The 24,715-nt window shown below is 44.1% G+C and overlaps 1 protein-coding gene across 1 annotated transcript in view; it reads right to left on the bottom strand.

Annotated features, from left to right (window-relative positions):
• Window positions 1-18,548, bottom strand: part of LOC126188452 (hexosaminidase D-like) — a 355,740-nt gene extending 337,192 nt beyond the window's left edge. The window contains exon 1 of the mRNA XM_049930057.1: window positions 18,461-18,548. The gene's annotated coding sequence lies outside the window, so the exon portion shown is untranslated. The remainder of the gene's footprint in view (window positions 1-18,460) is intronic.
• Window positions 18,549-24,715: the final 6,167 nt, after the last annotated feature.

The raw sequence follows: 24,715 nt of genomic DNA, 5'->3' as shown, positions 1-24,715 counted from the left end.
GCTGGAACAACAAATTGCTTCTGGTCCGTGCGAAGCACCTGACGCACTGTCCTTGCGCAATCGTTCCCCTCATCCTGCACTTTCCCACCGCAGGTGTGCTGGGTTCGAAAATATGACGTCATAAGGGAGTTCTCCCAGCCGAGTATTGGTGTGAGTCTCGTACTGAACAGTGATACGCGGAATAAATAAGTGCTATTTCCTACTGCTTCAATTTCTGTTTCTAACAAATTACTTCGCAGTTATGCACAAACTGCGTGCTTCGATGGAGGTCAACTGCAGCATTTCATTTAATGATTCCATGCTGTCTTCAACAGTTGCGTGCTTCGATGGAGGTCAACTGCAGCATTTCATTTAATGATTCCATGCTGTGTTCAACAGTAAATTCTTAATCAGACTCTACTAATAGTGCCAGTGACGTCACTGTAGAAATAATTCAGCGCTTTGTACTTCCATAGAAGGAAAATAAAGGTACACTGACGATGCTGAAACTTCAGAGAAACATGACTGGGGAAAGAAGTAAAAGAAAAGAAACTCAGTCTTGCTCAAGGCAGATCCTCTCCAAAACCAAATTTATTTATAAGAAAACACGGACAGAAAAGCTTCAAACTCAAGTTGATCATTTGCTTTTAGTTTATAAGCTACTTCCAGTCAAACATTTTTGTCTTTATTGACATGCAACTGTATTTCTGATCTGTAGTAAAAAAACATTTAAAATGTATTCTAGTTGTACCATTTATCTAGAACACCAAAATAACTTTTCGAATGGCTCGAATGGCTCTGAGCACTATGCGACTTAACTTCTGCGGTCATCAGTCGCCTAGAACTTAGAACTAATTAAACCTAACTAACCTAAGGACATCACACACATCCATGCCCGAGGCAGGATTCGAACCTGCGACCGTAGCGGTCGCTCGGCTCCAGACTGTAGCGCCTAGAACCGCACGGCCTCTCCGGCCGGCCAAAATAACTTTTCGCCCACAAGCGAAACAAAAAGTGTATCAATCCTATGTTCTTCAGCTACCAGGGGGAAATTAAGGAGCATGACTGCTTTTCTTGTAACTTCGTTCATTACGAACATATGAAGAGCAGTAGTGTTTTTTAAATCGCACTCTATATTTTTTTAATTCAGTAGTCGACTTCCTCTGCTCAAGATCTACTGAAAAACATATCACAGCGCACCATAAGGTAGTCCTTATCGTCGTATAAACATCACCTATACGAAAGTCGCCTAAATGAGGCCACGTAAAAAGACTTGCACCAGGCGGTGAGCCTGGAAACATAAAGAAATAGTACACCAGTCATTCATCCAATGGTCTTCAGCCGGCCGTTGTGGCCGAGCGGTTCTAGGCGCTTCAGTCTGGAACCGCGCAACCGCTACGGTCGCAGGTTCGAATCCTGCCTGGGGCATGAATGTGTGTGATGTCCTAAGGTTAGTTAGGTTTAAGTAGTTCTAAGTTCTAGGGGACTGATGACCTCAGCTGGTAAGTCCCATAGTGCTCAGAGCCATTTGAACCATTTTTGTATGGTCTTCAGTTGAAAGGTATTGTGAGTAAAATGTACAGTAACGAAATGAAGGTAGAAAAAAAATGCTTCAAATGGCTCTGAGCACTATGGGACTTAACTGCTGAGGTCATCAGTCCCCTAGAACTTAGAACTAATTAAACCTAACTAACCTAAGGACATCACACACATCCATGCCCGAGGAAGGATTCGAACCTGCGACAGTAGCGGTCGCGCGGTTCCAGACTGTAGCGCCTAGAAGCGCTCGGCCACTCCTGCCGGCGAAGGTAGAAATGTCACCCCTCTATGGATAATGTTACGTCAGTTCCAGCCGCTATACCGCACAGAGTATATAAACAACCAAAACCAAGTAGTTGTAGCCATTTTCCTTCAGTTTACACGGCATTAAACTGTCACCAGTTCCCCGCGCTAAGAGAAGTCCATTCCCTACCTAGTAAAAAACGCTCTTGCTCTCCTAGGCTGAGAAATTTTCACCTAGCTTTCGTGTAGTCTTCCATGGTCTTGAATTTCATGTTACAAAACCTGGTTCCAGTTCGGAAGTAAAAAGAGTGGAGCTGTGAAATCTTTCAGGGAAAGTTCGCCACGTCAAATGCAGGCGCAGCCAAGAAGGCAGGAACTCAAGTGGGGCCACGTCCAACTTCCGTCGTAAACTCTGAGCTCCAATATTCAGATCCCGCCGACTTCAAGTAACTTCTTTATTTCCTCACAGTACCCAGTACTTTTTGAGATATTCTTTAGAATATACTGTATTACAGAAAGCTATTACGGTAGGTTTTCTTTAGACAGAACAGTACAGTGAACTCAAAAACATTGACGTGGATTTAATAGCAATGATAATTGTAATGATTATATTTGGAAGTAGTAAAATAAACAGTAGCAATAACAGCAGTAGTGGTGGTAATGAAAAAATAAATTTCGCTATCACCATAGTAAACTGCTTTTCTCTAGCATTTCTAGTAACTAATGCTAATGGAATACTACATCCCCCGTGGCAGCGACAGGAATTTAATCAACACTGGAGCCTAAAATAAGGAAGGTGGTGGTTGTTGGGATGTTTAAGGGGGACTAAACAGCTAAAGTCATCAGTCCCCCTAAAATAAGGAAGTGGGTGATCAGGAATGAAGGGGAAAAGTAAATTTAAGATTCGTCACTATAACAACTCGATAAGAGACCAATGGAAACAGAAAGAAATAATAAAGATTAGGAAAGCGGAATCAAACGTTACGGAGAGACAAATGTTCGTATGCTGTTCGACAAGATGGTAGATACACCAAAATAGCGCACATTGCTCCATCGGTGCAACTGTGGGAATTAGAATGGACGGTAAAAACTTTAATATGGTTATGGGGCACGAATTTAACAAACCATGGAAGCGGACACTCAACATCTATGAAAATCCCGTCATTGTCTTCAGCTTTCCTAAGTAGGAGAACTCGTCATTTGTTTCTGTGATTATATTGTTAATTTCTAGTCCCTTTTTTGGTATTATTGTGACTAACTTTAGGCTTATTTTTGATCTATTAAGTTCTTCCATTCGTTGTGGATGTTTGTCTGCGCGAGGAAAAAACTATGTAATGTCATCAGCAAAACGAAGATAGATCGGACGTACTCCATTACATATGTACCCTTTTGTTTCCCCCGTATCAAGATGGATGAAATTTCTCTAATTCTGGAGAGAATAGCTTTGGTGATGTGGCATTTCCTTGTATCACCTTCTTTTAATTTTTGATTGCGCATTACCCTAGTGATGTGTATGAGCTGTTGAATTTACGCAATCCGTGTATTATTCACTGTACTGAAAAATGTGAAATCAATACCTTATTTCTCTAGGACTGTTAGAAGAGACTAGCTCTCTTCCCGTAGTGTCGCCCCATACACGTAAATATATTTCAGACACATTTAAATATTCACGCACATTTAAAATATTTCAAGTACACTCGTAGCTGCAAAAATTTGTGAGGGCCTCGATCGTTCCTTCATAGCTTGTAAGCGACGTTCACGTTGTTTTTCAGATACACCAGCACATATTCCCGCATAGCCTGAAGTCGATAATCTGTTTCATCTTTTCGCAGTAGTTCCGCTACTTTTCCCTTTCCGTTGAACCCGATCGACACACTTCTGGTTCGTTTGGAGCACCCTAATAACAATTACTGATTGTAGTTTCGAGAAAAAGGACTGTCGCTACAAGCTCTGCATGTACTTCGGAGAGGATGTTTAATGTACCTTTATGGTATTTAGCCACGTGGCGCCGGCCAGTGTGGCCGAGCGGTTCAGTCTGGAACCGCGCGACCGCTACGGTCGCAGGTTCGAATCCTGCCTCGGGCATGGATGTGTCTGATGTCCTTAGGTTAGTTAGGTTTAAGTAGTTCAAGTTCTAGGGGACTGATGACCTCAGAAGTTAAGTCCCATAGTGCTCAGAGCCATTTGAACCATTTGAATTTGAGCCACGTGGCATGATCTTTGGCGCCGAAACACGACGAGAAATTTATTGGCTCACTGCACTGCTTATTCTCACGATCCGGTTCACGCACTGAACAACCCCAGTAGGAGACAGGTTGGCCTTCATAGTTCTAAAAACAGGAGAAAAGTACCAACCTGCCCGGAGAGTGCACCATACATAGTTTACATTTACATCATTAAAACAACAATGACGCTGCGAACGACGTATCATTGTTGCCAACGATGTAGTCTGTCGGGCAACGCGTCATCGTCCCGTTAACAGTCGGTTACTTTCCTGACAAATACAACGAAAAATATTGTAATGAACTTTAAATTATACGCTAATGGGATACGACAACTTCACAGAGAACACTTTATACCAAAGACAATGCTCGAGTCCCTTGAATGAATCGTCTAATTATTTTGTTATACACCCGCAGTCTAGCAGGGTAAATGGGGCAAAACTGTTGAGAGATGTAGAGTCAAAACTAGTTGATTTTCTCGTTATATGAAGAAGATGGAAAGATTCTTTCTCCTGTTCTTTGTCCATAATAAATTTTTGCAGCGAATCATGGGGACAGATGGGCCTGTACTATCGCGCACGTAGTAACTGTTCACGTCTACATCTATACCCCGCAAGTAACCTTACGGTGTGTAGCACAGGGTACTTCATGTAAGATCGTCACTTCCCTCTTTCCTGTTCCTATTGTGAACGGTTTGCGGGAAGGCAGATCGCTGGTAAGCTTCCTTGTGAGCAATAATCTCTCTAAATATACCTTTATGGGCTTATCGGGAGATACAAGTGGAGAGAGAAATACATTGCTTGATGAAAAAATCTTGTGAGTAGTTTCGCCGCGCCGTATTCCTCTTCAGACTTCTTCACTGTTCGAAGATTCGATCCCTCTGCTGAAATCTGCAGGATTCCATTGGTGCAGCTGGAAGACTGCACATTGTCGAAAGACAGCGTCGCGCTCACTTTAAAGGGCTCTTTCTCCGATCTTTTTCGGAAAAGTGGAGTTATTGGATGGATTCTGAAAGCAGATAATGAACAGGGTGAATCCAGAATACAGTATTGCTGTTGTTATGCCTCCTCTGTTGTTTCCTAATAGCTGTTCACGTCCCTCCCCCACCGTGACTGAGTGTTTACTTCCGTGGTAGTAGGTACGAAAGTTGAGGCCTCAAGCCGTCATCTCTATTAAAAATGTACTCATTCTCTGATATTTCGACTGCTTTGCATGGTTTCCTTCTATAAATATTACATTCTCTGATTATGAGGCAAATGCCCTTGAAGTCCAAACCTGGCCAAATTCTTCTTGGTGCTTGCTACTGCAAGTTTTAATTTTCGTTTTAAAGGTGTGTGGCGTTCGTGTTTTATAATGAGTTGTTTTACTGCTTCAGTTTCGCCGATAAATACTTTACCACAACTACACGCCACTTCGTATACTCCTTGTTACAACGGTAGTCACCGAATTGTGCACGGCACGCCATATATTGTCATTTTTTGCAAAGGTAGTCACATAAATACCAATGAAAGCCTCACAAAAATCAAAAAATTTATTAAAATCTTTGGGAACACGGTGAAGAGTCTGAATGTGAAATACGAAAGTCCATTAATTATCACGTAAACACAAAGTCCTAACAATACAGTCAAATGACAATGTTTTACACGAAGTTCAGTCTAAGAGTGTTTCATAATCACTGGCTGACGGTTAGAGCCAGATGCTCGATCGATGGCCACGGCTTGGCTTCTCGCTGAATTCTAATGTAACTAATTGGAGTGAAGCTGTAACCGGAACTGGCTCTACAACCAAAACAGATGGCTTGGAGCCGTGTTGCCTCTTAAATACTGGCTCAGCAGAAATTCACGTGTTCCGCTCTCCTTTCGGACACGCGACGAATGTAAGGGAAAAGTGCAGCTACTTTGGCGCCACCTGTGTAGACGTTATCGTTGCCGATTCTAGTGGAGTCTTCCGCAAGTCAGACTTTTATTATGTCTACGTCTGCCGAGTAACCAACCCGGCAGACCTAACTGTATTGCGGGAGGGTATATGCCCCTGGATACAGCACTCCTGGATGTAGCCGGTCAGGTATGTCAGTTGTAGGTCGAAGTCTTTTTATTGTGTTGACTGAGAAATGTAATCATCAAACCATCCTTCCGAAGGATTCCGCCTCTGAACTGTTGTCTCAAACACTAATCTTACAGAATGTACAGGAGGTTACTCGTTCGTCTTGTACGCATTAGTCTATTATTATCAGCACTTCGTTAGACGAACCTACTTTTGGCAAGTTCATCATAACCGTTGGGCATCATTGTTTCCGTAACGAAAGGACGGCCAAGATTTTGGCTTGCGAGCCGTGTATTGGCAGTAGTGCCATAGCTCTCCTACCTGACCACACACTTCCCCCACCGTCATCCCTTACAGTTAGAGTTGTGGTACGGGGAAGAGGGGGAACTGGAAACGTGCCGAATTTAAGTGGAATGGCAATGCAGTCTCACTGCACACGATATGGTTTTATATTCCATACTACTGTATATCGAACAAGGTGGGGTAGTGGTTAGCTCACTGGACTCGCATTCGGGAGGACGACGGTTCAGACCCGCGTCCAGCCATCCCGATTTCCATGATTTCCCTAAATCGCTTCAGGCAAATACCGGGATGGTTCCTTTGAAAGGGCACGGCCGATTCCCTTCCCCATCCTTCCCTAATCCGAGCTTGCGCTCTGCCTCTAATAATCTCGTTGTCACCGGGACGTAATCCTATTTTTCTGTATTATTTTATTATTCTTTGGCACACTGACAACACGATATAGTTTGTATCTTGTACAAACTGTCAGCATACGGACATACGCAGAGAATTTCACAGATTTTTTCACTCAGGCTGGCACATAACTGTGACTTATGCAGTTCCATAATCGAAAAAATCCTTTAACATATGTTGACCGTAACATTCTACCAAAATTGCAAGTTAATTACTCTTCCAAAGAAAGGCACTGTAGACGGTTTTCAGTGAAAGACTTCGTCTTTTAAACGGTAATTAAATTGCAGATCAATCTGTTCCATTTCCACATTCACAGGTGCACGTTCAACACTAAACGGCAAATGGGCTTGTAACAGCTCGGAAACAGATGTAAGATTGGTAGTATCCTCAAAATGTTTAGAAAACTATCTTTGTAATCCTTACAAGGTCACAGTGCATTCCTCAAAACTCACGTTTTCCTTGACGTCAGTGAGCTTAGGGAAATGGTCAGTGTTTGTCAGGCGGATTCCTTTTTAAATGCATCCCCGACAACTAAGACGTAAGTTGTTTCTCACCTTTCAGTGTCTAAATGTGGGCAGTGTGCAGTCAGGTCCACTTAATATGTCAGATCTGCTAGCTAATCCAGATGTTCTAATTTCCTTCATGCGTTTCTTTTTCTTTCATAAATTCAATAATATTGGTTTTTAAAAAGCAATACCGTTCCAAGCAGCCTGCTGACTTAACCAGCGTGCTTTGCAGTAATATATAAAGCCTCCATACTCTTCATTCAGTTCCATCGAAACCTGTTGCAAGTGTCTCTTCAGAAATTTCGTTATTCGGTCCACCAACTTCTTCAAGCACTCCTTTCTTGCAAATTTAGCACGAAGTGCTTCTTGATGCACAGGACAACGAATCCCAGCTGTCGGTCGTTGTAATTTTTATCCCTTTGATCATCAACTACATCTTTCTGTAGTGATGTAATGTCGTTCCATAGCAAATTTGCGGTATCCATCGATTATGAAACTGCGTAATGTTTCTGAGAATTCTTATCCTTCCCTTCTGCCATACCCATTCATTTTTAACGACTTGTTACGATAAATCGCTAGATTGCCTCTTTTTGTGCAAACAGCCCGTGGACCTGCCAAACGAACAAATATCAGAGGGTAAACAGCGCTGCCACCACGATTGTTCCGAATTAAAAAAAAAATCATGCCAGCCGAAAAATATCGCACCACAATGCTAAATGAAATTTCGCACTGTATCGAGTACTTGAGAAAGACCTAGCAAAACCGAGACATGTCAATCGTCGGCCCACACGCAGCCCACACAGCGGGCTCGCATGAAGTTTGGCACGCCGTGGTCGACCTCCTCATGTTATTGCAAGCTTTTCACATCACTGATGAGAAATGCACGCAAAGACAGAATGCTCAGAGGAGCGTGCTTCATTGCTGGGTGGTGGTGCGAAGCGGCGTCTAAGTACTGTTCGTGTCGGCAGGTTTCCTACACTCTGCCCCTAGATTACTGTCAGACCTTCCGCAAGTCGTCAGACCTAAAGACGGGAGGCTAGCCTCAATCTCCGTCTCCATGGTGAAGCAATTTTTGAATCTTGTTCGGAGAATCCTGGAATTCATGTAGCACTTTCCCGTTGTGTGGCCATGCAACAAACGTGAAATCCAGATACGGGAACCAAAAAGATGCTTTTTGTTCCGCGATACTTAATGCCTTTTGTTGGAAATGCTCCATAAAAATGTCAGCAGCTAAAGGCAAATAAGAGATGAACCCTTAGCAAACCTCTCACAATGTTCATAAAATTCCCCCTTATTTTTAAATTAACACTATCACAAGTATATTTCCACCAGGTCACATGTCTGGAGCAATTTTACCCTCAATGACCCTCATGGTACCTGCTACAGATATATTAGTGAATAAATATTTGATAACTCACCAGTATCTCAATTGCAGATATTTTGGTGTTTAATATTTCCACAAAATGTTTTGCATCCTTCACAAAAGAGTTCGTTTTCCGACAAGGCGTTACAGTTCTCCTGAGAAATGTTTAGCTTAAAAGTATATTGGAGAACTAATCCCGTTCACTACAAGTCTCAACGGAGATCCATCTGTAGGAGTGTTTGTGAAATGAGGTGGCCCAACAACAAAAATATTTTTGTTTCCTCTTCTCTGTCACTGTCTGCTTTCTATGTATAGTAATGACGACGGTCCACCATGGAAACCTGAAAATGTATACCTAGTAACTCAACTTCGCCGAAAAAGTTTAAGAAAATAGCCTTTTATAAGAGAAAGCTAACTATCTTTCCATAGTGTTCACCAATGCAGGAACACCAGTGGAACCCTGAAGAAGATCCCAGCAGAGCAATCGAAATGTCGGGCACTGAAGAAGTGTGAAGAGAAACATGACAGGGCCTAAACATTCAGAAGATTTTTATCATTGATGACACCGGGCACAAAAGCCTGCGAACCTATAAATTGGTTGACTCTTTTAGGAACATACTCTCACTGAACTCAAACAATAAACTACGAGGGTTGTTCAGGAAGTTAGTGTACTAGATATTTAAATTTTTATAGAAAAAGTCTACCTGAAAAAATTACAGGATATTGTTGATAAACTTGTTGATTATTTTTTCAACTTAATCGACATCTCGTTCAGTGCATGTGGTGAGCCACGGCACAATCTTCTTTATGCTCTCCTCGAAGAACTCCAGCTCCTTCTCCCACTTCGGAACCTCGTTCTGCACGCGCTCGTTGGTTGAAAATATAATTACCCTCATGTGTTCCTTCCGGGAGATGACGATAATCTGTAGGCGCCAAGTCAGGGGAATATAGGGGTGGTTCAAACCTTCTCAATCAACTGAGTCCAAGAGCGCCTTGGTGGGTAAGGCTTGTAAGGTGGCTATAATTTCGCACCTTACAAGCACTCATCCACATACTTCGCCGTGAACTACAACCACAATTAGGTATCATTTGATAGGTTGTATATCGTATAATGAATATTTAAAGGGGACTGACATTGTCACGTATGCCTTTTAAATAATTGTTAACGCTTATTGCATAAAAGGTGACGGATTGCCTTCATTATCAGAACGGCGTAATGAATGACTGCTTATACTAAGAGAGGTTGGAACGCCAGTTGAGATGAAACGGCAAGCGGAACTCAAGCTCTGGGTGGAAGGCCCACACAGGTGATGGTCCTGCTTAAAAACAGGAAGTAGCCAGACGGACGTAGTGGTACCTCAGCTCTGGAGCACAATAGTGTTACGGCTGGCCGCTATTGTAGCAGGACCGGAGGGATAACCGGAAACTCTGCAAATCTTGGACGCAGGTGAGAGGAACGAAGAAGCGGCACCTCGGGAATCACGCAGACTGGGTTATTTCCAAGGATTTTTACTCAGAAACGTACCCTTGTACGAGTATAGGTTTTTCCTCGCAAACTTTCCACGCTGGACGACAAAAGACTAAAATATGGTTGGTCGGCGTTCGTAAGAATCTGTAGAGAGGGAGAATATTCCGAGGTTTCGTGAATGTGATTCGTTTTCGGAATTACGAGGGTGGGGAGCCGAGCCTTGCTGGGAAGACGAGGTCTTCCGTGTGAGCGCCCGTGTGTGACGGTCGCTCGGTATCAGTTTTGCTGGTACAGACGGACTGGCTGTCTTTGCTCTCAGGAGATTTTATATTTAGAACAGTTAGACACTGTACTGTTGCGAACCTATACGATTCTGGACTTCACCTCCAGGTTGGAAGTCGTCGTTGAGTACGCAACGTTCAGTAATTGAGAGCACTTCTTCTGCCTATACTTACGTTGAGACGTTATCTGAACTCCGTCCTTGTGGCCGGGAGTTCGCGTTTCTCGTCTGTAGAATACAGAGAGGAGAAGACAGAATCAGAGTATATTAGTCAGAGGACCGCCTTCTGCCGTCCTACGGTTTGAAAGAATTTATTTGTGGCTGGAGTTCTTCCATAATCGCAGACGAGTACGAGAACCATCACTTCTACGCACTGGACGCAATACATATGGTGATATCGCAAATTGCTTCGTCTTATTAGGGCTACAAAGCTTAACAGTTGTGATCACGTTAGTTTATTTCCAATGAGGTTCCACAGCACCGTAGATCATCTTTGAAATTTGTTTCTTCCAGTGTTTGGTACGTAGATAATGTCAGTCATTTCGCGTCATAATAAGGGGCAGAGTTGGGCAATTGATTAATAATTTTAGTTATGAAATATAGACAATTATACTTGATTTTAATCTATAATAAATATAAATTTAATAACAACGTTTATCATTTAGCATTATTAGTTGCCTTCAACATTCATTTATGTTTAGATTGTAATTTATATGTAAAAAAGAGCATTAACAGAGCCTAAGATCTGCTTCAATGGGTGGTCAGACAGGACCAAATCATCATTACAGCGTTTACTATTTTCCGTTGCGCACATTCATTTTTACACCCGCCTGGAGAAGCATCTCGGAGGCTGTGTGAGGAGGGGAGTTGTCGTGCAACAAGCACACTCGTCTCGTCAGTATTCCTCTCATTTCGTCTAGAATGCTCCTTTTGAGATTTTTAATGGTCTCAAAATATCTTCGTGCATTTTTGGCCTTTCAGAGGCAGAAATTCAACCAAATTCATGCCTCTTCGGTCCCAGAACACTGAGGCTTTGATTATTTTTTCGGAAATCGCTGTTCTGAATTTTTTGGCAGATGAGGGATCGCTGTGACGCCACTGTGACAACTATATTTTTGTCAAAGGCGAGCAATGAGCCACACACGTTTAATCTCTGGTCACAACAGAGATCAGACATCACTCACGTTCCAATTCAAGTAACTCAAGAAATTCGGGGACGCGACTGACCAGATTTTTCTTGTGTTGCTCTCAGGTGTTTTGGGACCCATGTTGCGCACGGTTTCCGGCATCCCAGAGTTTCTGTGTGTGTCTCGTATAAGAGACTTCTGGAGAGCTGTGGAAACGTTGCAGAAATTTCATTCAAGGTCAATCAGACGTCTTAAGAACAGTTTCCTTTGTTGTTTGCACCAACGCACCAGTCAAAATCGAATGCCTTCCACACCTCTTTTCTTCATGAACATTTTTTCTGCCTCCACTAAACTCCCCACATCACTTGAACACACTCGTTCTGTTCATGATCGACGCTTTTATATCAGTGATTTTGAGGTAAGCACTACCTGTATGCGACTGAATCGTGGCACTATTTGCTTTCTCGCATACGTTTCGTTGCCATTCATTGGGGAATCATTTGGGGCCGTGTGTGTTGCTCTACTGCTAATCTTGTTGTATTAGCGGTGAAGATTATACCACTGAAATAATTTTCGGCACCACGATCTGCACACACGCACTCTTCCATCGTGTTAACCTGTGCAGTTTTGAGGAGTACTGTCATCTGTGAATTTTTTTAATTTTTTTTTTATTGTGATGTCTATGGTCGTAAGTTGTCTGTGGGGTGGGAGGGGGGGCAGTGAGATTAGTAGAAATAAATCTGGTCAACGAGCTCACACACAGACACACACACACACACACACACACACACACACACACACACACACACCATATATTCCACACCTACAACACTGCGTAACATTAAACAGGTTAACTATGTAGAACAGAGTGTGTGTAGCTTGTGACCTATGCTGAAAATTACAAAATGGTTTTTAGTGCCAATGAAGCGTTCTGAGATTGCTATTGCTCTTGTAGTGAGTGAATTATATAACTGATTTACTATTTTTGAAACACAGTAAATCTTTTATATCCAACTAATAGTCCTGCACTGATAATTCTGCACATCTGAATGATTTTGATGTTGAGTGCATAAACAACTGACGAAAATATTCGAATTTGCGAGCATTCCATAGCTGCATACACCGTATTGTGGATTGTTTGCTGACGGTCGGTCAGGACATTTGCTTCTATTTATCGAATGTACCAAACAGGTTAAGATTTCTTCGATTTATCATTTTTTAAGGCAGCCTACAACTACTTCGGTTTCTCGAGAAACTCTATCAGGATTCGAGCTAGTAATAGTCGACTGTACAACTTAACTGAGTTGCATACAGATGTTCCTAACTATATTAATAGCATTTACACCGTCCCGCCAGAATGTCCGGTGACTGATTTCATTCTCGGCGTATAAGCGACGTCAGTGCAGCAGCTACGATAGCAGCTTGAACTAACAACTGTAAACAAATGTGCATTCGACCAGTCAATTGTGAGCTTGCAGTGTTAAGTAGCGGAGTTGCGGGCGTAGTGTGGCAGTGTCGTAGTGTCATATATCGCAATGGAGGAATGAACCGAACATCTCTAAATCAGAATGCAAAATACAGAATGCAGAATACTTGAAACATTAATACCACCATTTGACTTAGCGCTATTTTTTATTAACGCACTCTTTAAACTTTTTGGATTGACAGGGTTTGTGTTAACTGACTAACTGTAGACCAGTTATTCGTTTCAAACGTTGAATGCTGTGCCTGTTTCACCGCTAGCTTACTACTTTCCTTGAGACGAAGAGAGAAACTTTCATCGCTCGCAAAGGGGGCGGTCACAATAAAGACACGCTGTCACTGTGGCATATATTCACAGGGGCGCGCGGCCAGACACACTCAGTTCCGGGTAGCCACCAGTCAGACAAAGACCGTAGGCCGCCCTTCCACACGGCTCGCACAATAGTCAGCAGCGGAGGGGGATGGCGGGCCGCACACTCCGAAGAGCCGAGGGCGGAATGGAAGGCGACCGCGCCAGGAGCCAAGCTGCGAGCCGTCCACGTACGCCGCCCCTAGCGGGCGTCACAATGGCAGGGGCTGGGCGCGGCATATAAATGGTGGGAAGGGTCGCAGGTGGCGCCGGCCTGAATAAATGGAAACTGTCACCGCCAGCCGAGAAACGCTGCAGAAGGCGCGAGCTGCACTTTTTACGCCTACGGATTATTTGGACACCCGACGTGTTCAGGTGTGCTTCGTGTCAGACAGATGTTATATTACACAGACGTCAGAGTGGATTGGGGGTAGGGAAACGTGCGAGGGATGGTGAGCAGGGGGAAACAGACAATCATAAACTGCTGAAATAACACTAATAACAGGTTGCTCTTATAGTCTGTCTGTAAACTCAAGAGCGAGCAGCGCTTTTGGTGGGGGAAGTGGCCTTTTCCGGAAGAACCCTGGCACTGGCCCACAGGGCAACCCAAAATCAGTTGCGCGTTACCTATCTAGCGGTGTAGTTCGGGGTGCAGTGATTTACGTCGTTTCTGATCGTGGGATCTTACTTGCCAATCTCAGTCAGTTGACTTTGTGTACACACTGATATACCTCAGTATCCGGGAGTGATGGATAATCGCCCTGCATTGCAAGAAAATGTGCAGAATACAAAGGAGATATTGGCGCAAAACGAGCGTTCGATCGTCTCTAACGTTATTACAGCTTGTGTTAAGAAGGCTACACAAAAAGAACTGTTGGTTAATATTACCAGTCCCAATCAAAGGGCTGCAGTTTATGCAAACGTCAGCCTCGCCAAAATAGGACGAATAAGGAAGGAACGCGAGAACAAGGCGCATGGTTTACTGGAATCGCCGCGAAGAAAAACTAATAATTTAGGGAGGAAACCCATCGTTATAGACAGTTTCACAAAATCGGTCATTCGACAAACAATGGAGGACCTTAACATAAACCAAAAAATAATGCCCACATTACGTAAATTACTCACTGGCGTGAAACAAAAAATACATTTTCGTTGCAGAAAGATGTTTTACACAAGACATTGCGTGAAATGGGATTTACCTGGAAATACTTTTCAGGCATGTTTACGAAGACAATGACAAAAAAGCACTGCGAATCGAACTAATACAACACATGTAATTATAAATTTCTGGTTATTTTGAAAACATCCTTCGTGTTCCAAGAATTGTTAAGTTTTAATGCATCCCTTCAAAGAAAACTTCTACCTTTTAGTAGAAACACGAAGTAAGAACAAGCCTTAAATTCTACAGTCCGATTGCACTATATCTGGTTCGTCTTACGAATAGAGGAACATACATTCATATGAATAGGCATTCGGTTCTATGTTTGTAGCAGAATCCTAACTTCCGTTCTTATGTTAATATTATTTAGTCTATAATGTTTTGTTTCGAAGAAGCTATCGTCTTTGTTTTCCTTATACTCTTAACGCATTTGACTAAAAATAAACGCAGACGGGACGTATCTGTACACGGCGTCGTCACAAATTTAAAGCGCGCGCCGCGGCAGGGACTATACTACGTTGTGGAACAGCCCGTAGAAGCGCCCTGTGACGTAGCAGGGTAGGCAGAGTGGGGACTCGCGCGCTCGCTCTTCAGTTTACCGACAGACTATACGAGGGTGAGTCAAATGAAAACCATGAATTTGTAATAACAAATCGAAATTTCGCGCCATTATCCTGTAAATTGGTAAGCGTGCTACAAACAGCGTGCAGAATGGACTGTAGGTGGCAGCATAGTGCAGATGCACACATACCGTCGCGGTATCGGTATAAACATGACCGCCCCACTCACGACTAGCACCAGGGAAGAACAGCGTTCTGTTATTCGGTTTTTGCGTAGTGAAGGTGTGAAACCTATTGAAATTCATCGACGAATGAAGGTTGAGTACGGTGATTCACGTTTGTCACAGCAGCAAGTCTACGAATGGAGTAGGAAGTTCGCAAATGGTGTGACTTCAGTAGGTCAGGCACAACGAGTTGTGACTCCACAGAACATTACAGCAGTTGAAGCCATAGTGAAAGAAAACCGCCGAGTGACACTGAATGACACTGCAGCATGTTTACAGATTAGTCATGAGTCAGCACACCACATTGTGCATGATGTGCTCCAGTTTGACAAAGTGTCTGCAAGATGGGTGCCACGGCAGCTGACTCCTGAAATGAGAGAACGACGAGTTGATACTTGTGAAGAATTTCTTCGGCGCTTTGAACGATAAGATGATGGCTTCCTTGCAAGAAGCCGGCCGGAGTTCTAGGCGCTACAGTCTGGAAACGCGCGACCGCTACCGTCACAGGTTCGAATCCTGCCTCGGGCATGGATGTGTGTGATGTTCCTAGGTTCGTTAGGTTTAAGTAGTTCTAAGTCCTAGGGGACTGATGATCAAAGAAGTGCTCAGAGCCATTTCAACCTTGCAAGAATCGTTACTGGGGACGAAACCTGGGTTCACTTCCACCAACCGGAAATGAAAAGAGCGAGGAAGGAATGGCTCCATTCCTCATCACCAAAATCAAAGAAGTTTCGAACAGAACCATCAGCAGGGAAGGTTACGCTGACTCTCTTTTGGGACGAAAAAAGCGTCGTTTTGGAGCATTACATGACTGGAGGGACCACTGTCACCAATGCATCGTACACATATATCTTAAAAAATCATCTGCGGCCTGCAATCAAATCGGGGCAACGTGGATTGCTGTCAGCAGGTGTCCTTTTGCAACACGACAATGCAAGGCCCCACACTGCCCGTGCAACAGTTGCAACAATCACAGATCTGCATTTTGAGTGTCTTGCTCATCCACCATACTCACCAGACCTCGCCCCAAGTGATTTCCATACGTTTGGACCACTCAAAGACGTAATGGGAGGAAAGAAGTTCCGTTCTGATGAAGAGGTACGCCACGCGGTGCATCAGTGGTTGCGCAGACAACCAAAAGAATTTTTTTCTAAAGGAATTTATGAACTTTGTAATCACTAGAGGACTTGCATTGAGCGTGGGGGGGGGGGGGATTATGTTGAAAAGTGATACAGCGTTTTACCACTTGTGGTGTCACCGCCGGACACCACACTTGCTAGGTGGTAGTTTTTAAATCGGCCGCGGTCCGCTAATATACGACGGACCCGCGTGCCGCCACTGTCAGTAATTGCAGACCGAGCGCCACCACACGGCAGGTCTAGAGAGACTCGCCCCAGTTGTACAGCCGACGTTGCTAGCCATGGTTCACTGAGAAGTACGCTCTCATTTGCCGAGACGATAGTTAACATAGCCTTCAGCTACAGTTGCTACGACCTAGCAAGGCGCCGTTTTCAATTGCTATAATACTTCTGTATCATCAAGAGCCATGTTCTACAAATGTGGATTAAAGTTAAGTATTCCAGAAGCTACGTACTTTTCTTTATAGCATTCATTACGTATCCTGTTTCAGACCTCACGCCAGACTGCTTGAGTTTAACGCGTGCATTCCGGCCTTCTCTAGCTATACAACACCACTTCTGCACAATAAATAATATTTTAAAAAATATTTAAGGTTTTCATTCGACTCACCCTCATATTATTGTTGTTCAGAATAGGACAACTGTAGCAGCAACAGCAACTAGTTTAAAACTGAACACACATCTACAAATCAAATGTCACGTAATTGTGATGAATGAATCACTACCAAACGGAATTCTTTGTATTTAGGACACAACAGTGACTTCGTAATATATATATATATATATATATATATATATATATATATATATATATATATACTTTAAGAAGAAAAAGGAAAGCGACGCACCCCAAAGGGATTATCAGATTTGGGCGAAAACCAGTCCAGACAAACAAATTATTACAGTTTCGTAAACTAGGTGATTTATTCAAGAGAAACAACTCCGTAAATGGAGCCAGTCAATAAGTTGCTGGCTGTTGCGAATTCATTGCTACGATCCTGAGCTTACACTGCAGCAACACCCGAATACGGCGAGAGTGTTTTCTGCTTGTCTTCGTGCCTGCCAAGTCCTACCTTGGCCATAAAAGTCGCCCCAGTTGAGAACTTAAGGAGAATTAGGCACAGGGCCCTCCAACTAGCTTGCGATTTTGACTATCTAACACGCCAAATGGACAAAATATGGCACGATAGCCCTCAGGAGAGCATCCAACAACTTTATCAATCAATACCTAGCCGAATGACTACTTTAATAAAGGCCAGAGGTAGACCAAGGCGTTATTGACTTGCTCAATTTGTGAAGCTCTTCTTGTTGAATAAATCAACTAATTTTTTTCTGAAATTGTAATCATTTGTTTGCAAATGCACGTCATATGTACGGATTTCCGTCACTTTCGGAAAATACCTAAGTGGTGTGCCGTCTTTTGTTTTTGATTTTTTTTGTGTTGTTTTGTTTTAGAGGGTGTATACTGGTGCGCAAGCAAGTTTGACAGGGTAAAGATGAGGAAGATGGTGGAAAAGAACAGGGGAAAGAGACACAAAAATGGGAAGAGTAAGACTGAAATAAAAGTAAGGAATTTAAGAAAGGAGGAGTGAGAGAGAAACAAAAAAAGGAAAACAGGGAGAATGAGATAGAGGGGAAGAGCATAAAAATTGTAGAGATTGAGAGAGTACAACTTGGGCGAAAGAATGAAGGTAAGAAAATGAAATGTAAGGGGAGAGGGAGAAGTAGGTGATGTTAAGAGAAAGAGAACAGTAATGTAATACAGGTGTACAGGAAGGAGGAAGAGTGAGTTAAACCTAAGGCGAAACACGTGAGTGAAGACTAGGGAGAAGGGAGAGAGTAAATGAGAGGGAGTAAGGGGAGAAGAGTGTGCGGGAGACGAAGAAAGGGGAGAGATGTCGAACAGAGACAGCTGTACGGCAGAGTAAAACAGAGGAACAGGAAGGGGAGATAAGGGGACATTAATGGACTGAGACTTTCTCTGGTCAGGTTTTGTGCCTCGAGTTTGTTTAGAAGAGCATGGAAAGATTTGCGCATGCTGGTCATCCTGTTCGTTTGAGGTAAAGCAAGTGTCAGTGACTCACCGGTGGAACTGTCAGTGGGTGGCGACGGCTCTCTTGGTGTCGGTCACCAGCGCTTCGGAGGACTCTGCAGCCGGCGACAACATGGACTGCAACACAAGCACAAGCGCACATGTCACCTTACTGGCTGCTACTCAGCAACTTAACGTTTTGTGTGTGTGTGTAGTGAGTATTAAACCGAGGACCTTCAAACGATGGAGAGGCTTCGCCCCGGCGACAGCATTCCACCCAACCCACCGCCGCCTTCTGAACCCAGGGTCCAGGGTTATTGTGCAGTTCGGCCTCCACTGCAAACCCCCCCCCCCCCCCCCCCCCCCGTCGCCGGGGAACGTCTCATACCAGACGAGTGTTACCCCTACCCCTAATGTTTGCGTGTTGCATGGTAGTGTAATTATGGTGTACGCGTACGTGGAGATAGTGTTTCCGCAGCATTCGCCGACATAGTGTAACTGAGGCGGAATAAGGAGAACCAGCCTGCATTCGCCGAGGTAGATGGAAAACCGCCTTAAAAACCATCCACATTCTGACCGGCACATTGGACCTCGACACGAATCCAACGGGTGGATTCGTGCCGGGGACTGGCACGCCTTCCACTTGGGAAGCAGCGCGTTAGATCGCGCGGCTAGCCGGGCAGGCTACTAAAAGACCAATCACATTACTCAGTACACCCAAGAGACAGTATGTGCCGTACGTTACATATCGTTAGGATGCTTGCAAGCTGAAGACGTAGATATGCAAGATGATCATCTTTACAGCCAAGATCTTATAAATTCTTTACTTTCGACAACCGGTTTCGACAGATATAACCATAATTTTCCTGTCTTCAAAAATTTCTTGTTAGAAAACGTGTTCATTATGAGTTAGAACCTCATGCCAAGATTTCATTATGGAGGATAAAATGCAGCACATTATAGAAAAGTTTGTCAGAAGTAAAACATTTACAGAATGAAATTTTCACTTTTCAGTGGAGTGTGAGCTGATATGAAACTTCCTTGCAAATTAAAACTGTGTACCCGACCGACACTCGAGCTCGGGACGTTTTTGCCCTTCGCGGTCAAGTGCTCTGCCGACTGGCGGAAGTAAAGTTGTGCGAAGGGCTCATGAGTCGTGCGTGGGTACCTCAGTCGGCGCGGGCACGGTACCTCAGAGAGTTCGGTCAGAGTGTTAGCTGCTCTTTGTAACAAAAAAAAAAGAACAAACAAAACTGAGTGAACGGATCACCGATGAACTTGAACAAGCGTCTTGGGAAGTCCGCCCAGAACAGATACAACGACCAATAAGGAACAAAAGAGATTTTTTTAAAAAAAGTCGTTAGAGAAATTTCCCTCGAAAGACAAAGGTCCCGAGTTCAAGCCTCGATCCGGCACACAGTTTTAATCTGCCAGGAAGTTTCAAAACATTTACAATTAAAAAGCATCTTGTGCACCTGGCCATGTCCGTATACGTATCGCCGGCCGGAGTGGCCGAGCGGTTCTAGGCGTTACAGTCTGGAACCGCACGACCGCTACGGTCGCAGGTTCGAATCCTGCCTCGGGCATGGATGTGTGTGATGTCCTTAGGTTAGTTAGGTTTAAGTAGTTCTAAGTTCTAGGGGACCGATGACCTCAGAAGTTAAGTCCCATAGTGCTCAGAGCCATTTGAACCATTTGAACGTATACGTATCGCTCGCTGATGATTGATAAGTCTTAAAAATCACAATATACAGCAATATGCAAACGTAGACAAATGTGCATTCTGACAAACCCTTATAAAATGTGCCACATTTTATCCACCATAATGACAACATAGCAAGAGATAACAACTCACAATGAACACGTTTTCTAACAAAAAATTTTTTGAAGACCAGAAGATGACTTTTTGGTCGAAACCGGTTGTCAAAAATGAAGAATAATTTATGTGATTTTGGTTATATAAAGTTTTTTACCAAAATCAGTTTAATCCAACAGAAAAAATAAAGTCTACATCCTGAAAATGTAATTGTAATTGGATTGGAATTACCTTAGTTTATTTGAAGTGTGCTGTTAATTTCTGCATACTGAATCAAGGCATAGACCTTAACTGAGTATTTCACTAAAAACTAAGTTATAAATATCTTACAAGTGACCTTTAGCAGAATCCTATTTCTTGTTTTTCTTTTACCCATAAACATTTCAGCGATATTAAAACAAGAGTAGATTTCACTTTACTTTTCCTCTAAAACGTAATACTGGATGAAAATACTTGAACGTTGGTATTTATGGTCGTAAGAGTTGTACGTGGTCAAGGATTATCTTGCTGGAAGGGTGGCCCTGATAAAACATGCCATGTAGGAAAGATCCGACATGGAGTTGAAAAATGCGATCAACGTAAGCTGGGCCGTTAAGGTTCCACGTACCACAATTAGAAGGGACCGGCTACCGTAGTTTATGTCCTTCCGAACCATTACACCGGCTGTGTGAGCGGTGTGGGTGCTAGAGCGTGGGTGAAATATACCGTTCACCAGGCTGCCTCCACATCCGTATGCGGTTATCAACTGCCCCCAAAAAGAATCGAGATTCATCACTTAACACCGCGTTTTGCCAGTCTGTAGCAGTCCACGTCCTTCTCGCTTGACACCACCGTAGACAAGGTCGCCGATGTTTGGATGTTAACAGCAGGGGTGTTAATGGAAGTACAGAACAAGTGTACCTGGACTGAAAATTCGCGTCCGTAAGGCGTCGGGAAATGGTTTATGCAACAGCTGGCACCTGTGTCTCTGCTTATGTCGTCGAGCCAGTCACTATGAAAACCCTGATCGCTTGCCGCGGGATCCTTCAATCCTCTCGTCTCGTCGTCTTCCTGGTCGCTCCAGATCCGGTACAACGTGCGTGGGTGCCATCTCGTGTCCACTGTTTCCAACATCGTCTGACGGAACACTGCGTTATCATCGAGCTGGCGTGTCCACTAGCCAGCTGTTTTCATGACGATGATTAGGCCCTTCGCAAACTGGCTTAACTGTGAGAAATGCCGTCTAACACCTAGCTTTCTGCGTTTAGTAACGTTCTCCTCGAGTCTGGATGTAATTGTCACGTTTATAACTCGCTCATTACGTGCCGTTCAAATAGGCCTCCCTGCCCGATTGAAGAGCCATTGCAGGGTCTAGGCATTTTGCATTCACACTAAACTTGAACCACTTGCACATCGGATCTCACAAAATTTGCAAAATTTTCTCATTTGTACCTTTCTTCCTCTGCGTACGCTACTTTCTATGTTCCTGAGTGCACTCTAACGAATTTTAAGGAAAAAACCGAAACACAGGAACAAGGCTCACCATTTTTTACTTGACTTTAGTAATGTGTACTTCTTTGGTATCGAAAAGGAGCTCGTACATCTAGAAGCTGCCCCGCGGCATAGTACGTCCGCGTCCGCTTTCTTTCACAACCTGAGTGATATAGTGCCACTTCTATCAAATGTATTACTATAGCGTGGATTTATTTCTCTGGATTGATTCGGCACGGCTAATAACCGCGACAGAAAGCTGAAAAACCTAGGACTGTAAAAACGCGCGCCGCGCGGTCTAAGGTGCTGCAGTCATGGACTGTGCGGCTGATCCCGGCGGAGGTTCGAGTCCTCCCTCGGGCGTGTGTGTGTGTGTGTGTGTGTGTGTGTGTGTGTGTGTTTTAGTCCTTAGGATAATTTAGGTTAAGTACTGTGTAAGCTTAGGTACTGATGACCTTAGCAGTTAAGTCCCATAAGATTCCACACACATTTGAACACTTTTTTATTTATTTTTTTACTTTTTTTTGTAAGAACGCGACAGCAGACGTACTGCTTTACGCCAAGACCATGAGAAGGGGGGGGGGGAGATTAGGGGGTATGGGTGGGAATGATAGACTATAGACGTATCTTGCAGATGAATTTGCCCCAGTTAAACATTTACAATTCTTCATTTGGAAGTGATTGTAGCAATCTGAGTAGTACAAGTATATCATGAATTGGTCTGCAGCTCGTCGTCTCGCGGTAGTGTTCTCGCTTCCCGAGCACGGGATCCCGGGTTCGATTCCCGGCGGGCTCGGGGATTTTCACCTGCCTCGAGATGACTGGGTGGAGTTGTGTCGTCTTCATCATCATCATTCATCCCCATTACGGTCGGAGGAAGGCAATGGCAAACCACCTACGCTAGGACCTTGCCTAGTACAGCGGTGCGGGTCTCCAGCATCGTCCCCTACGCTCTGTCAAGGAGTATGGGGCTTCATCGCAATCATGAGTTGAGTCGAGACAAACCTCTTAATTCTGATGTAAGAGGGGCGTTCAATAAGAAATGCAACACTTTTTTCTGAAAGTAGGTTGGTTTTATTCACGATCCCAATATACCATATTATTCACCACCCTTCTGACTGCAAAGCCCTAGTTTTCAATATAATCTCCGTTCAATGCGATGGCCTTAAGCCGCCTTACTGGGAGAGCCTGTATGCCTGTTGGTTATAACCTACTGGCCGACGTCGGGGTCAATGTCTTGCTGCGTCAATAATCTCCCCATCATTTAGGTACTGCTTCCCTTCATTGGGCCGAACAGATGGAAGCTCTTTAAGGGCTTCCTTTAGCCGGTGAGGAACTCAGCGTGCTCACACCTTTGAGTACCCCAACTAGTGGACGAGTAAATGGAAATGAGAGTCTGGCGTCATTGCTGGGAGGCCCCTTATGGGGCAGGTCCAGCCGCCTTGGTGCGGGTCTTATTACATTCGACGCCACATTGGGCGACCTGAGCGCCGGATGGGGATGAAATGATAATGAAGACAACACAAGACCCAGTCCCTGGGCGGAGAAAATCCCCGACCCAGCCGGGAATCGAACCCGGGCCCGTCACGTTGACCACTCAGCTATCCGGGCGGACAGTGGACGAGTGAGTCAGCACTACCAACGGAGACGTCCAGTTCAGCAGCGAAGTGTCTGAATGTGACTCATCGACCACCTCGAACGAGAGCGTCCGGACATCCCAGCATAGCAGCAGTCGTAGCTGTGTGCTACTGGCCGGCACGCAGGAGGTCGGACAGGTTTGCGGACCTTGTTGCGATGACGACACACGCCTCGCCCAACGATTCAACGTGCTTTCGTTCACTGCCATCCGTAGACATTGTACAACCGCCTGTGAATATCTATATGCTCTGGTTTTACTGACAGCCCTCGGCTTGGAACGCACACCTCTTACAGACACCATTATGAAGGCTATGTACAGCATCGCCTTCTATTGGAACTTCGTGAACTACAAGAACTGAAGCGAGAATACTCCACGATGCCCCACAACAAATACCGCATTTTTTTCCATCGGAACTGACTGATAAAAAAAGTGTTGCATTACGTATTGAACGTTCCTCGTAGTAATGTTGCTTGTGGTTTCGAACGACGGTCGCAGCAATCATAGAAACAAGCTATAGGATGCGTGCATGCGCCCCCCCCCCCCCAAACACACACACTCACAGTGATTCCCCCACAGTCACTCACTCACACATACACAAGCACTGTGATTGGTGTGGCGGCTCAGCTAAATGCAGCCAGCTTTCTTACAACCAGTTCTCTGCCTTGTAGCATATAATCGTTGCAGCGTAAGGGTGAGCTGCGTGGACTAATTTAAGACACTTGATATTCAAGAGAGCTGTCGTCGTTTGGTATCGCTTTCACGGGATAGGGTGGCGCGCGCGCGCGGTACATATTTCAGTAACGAGCGAGGAATGCAGGAAGCCCTTATATGCTACGGGACGCTTTCCCTGGAACACGTTCATAGCTTTCGCAACAAGCGAGCTGCTCTACAGGCGTAAGAACCATTAGGCGAGAAAGTAAGGACGCTAACGAAGAACTCGGCGTAAAAGCGATGTGTGAAACCGGAATCTTTCTCAATGGAGATCTTTCTAAGATGAGATCATCGTCGAATCACCAGACGTTTCGTTCTCTTTTGTCTGCATGATTAACATTTTATCACACCTGCTGGTAAGATGGTACCGGTTGCGGACACTATTGCGTATAAAATACAGTTTTCACTTACATACATAACGTATAAGTTTGGTGTCTTTTCTTTCAGACACATAATACACTTATGGGAAAAAAATCATAACAGCAAAACATCATTAAGGCAGAGTAACGAAATTTTAGAAATATATGTGTCTCTGTAACACTTATTAACATTGTAAGACCACAGATTAATGTAAGCACGAGATAAGCAACTGCAAATGTAAACCTGCTCGTACGTTAATGACCGCTGAAACCACCAGACTATTGAATGCAAGCATGCCGAGCGGTATAAGG

This window comes from Schistocerca cancellata, chromosome 5, assembly GCF_023864275.1.
Source record: "Schistocerca cancellata isolate TAMUIC-IGC-003103 chromosome 5, iqSchCanc2.1, whole genome shotgun sequence".
Taxonomy (NCBI): Eukaryota; Metazoa; Arthropoda; class Insecta; order Orthoptera; family Acrididae; genus Schistocerca; species Schistocerca cancellata.
This window is presented reverse-complemented; position numbering and strand designations above follow the sequence as displayed.